The sequence below is a fragment of the Capsicum annuum genome, chromosome 12 (assembly GCF_002878395.1).
Source record: "Capsicum annuum cultivar UCD-10X-F1 chromosome 12, UCD10Xv1.1, whole genome shotgun sequence".
Lineage (NCBI taxonomy): Eukaryota > Viridiplantae > Streptophyta > Magnoliopsida > Solanales > Solanaceae > Capsicum > Capsicum annuum.
This window is the reverse complement of record NC_061122.1, coordinates 228,388,878-228,389,451: the sequence shown is the minus strand read 5'-3', so window position 1 is coordinate 228,389,451 and position 574 is coordinate 228,388,878.

The window sequence follows — 574 nt, the reverse complement described above, 5'->3', positions numbered from 1 at the left end:
TATATATACATATATATATATATATATATATATATATATATTTATACATATATATATATGTATACACACATATATATATAAGAATATTAATGTATTTCAACTTGTTATAACATGCTATTTATGGTCGCGGATGCAATTTATCTTTTATGAACAAATTGTTGTATTTTATTGATCTGATAATATTTTATGCTATCAATGCATATAAGTTTAGCTTTTTTTAAAAACATAATAACGATGTTCGAATTAACAAGTTGTTGAGTGGGGAGAAACGGATTCAACGGATTTCTTTTTTCGAAAAGTTATATTGTATAAATAGAGTAAAAACGACTTTTTCACTATATATAAACTGTTGAATCCTCTTGATATACCGGAAAAAAAATCTAGTAAAGTAGCAAAGGGTTCAAAGATAACTCTAATCTTAGATTTAAAAACTAGACGCGACATTCTATTTTTTTTTTTTTGGAGTAAAGTATCTAGTTACCCCTGTACTATGACTAAATTTGCTACGACTCACTCCAACTTTACGAGGGTGCTATTATCCCCCGGAACTAAATTTTAGCGTATTTTTGTAATC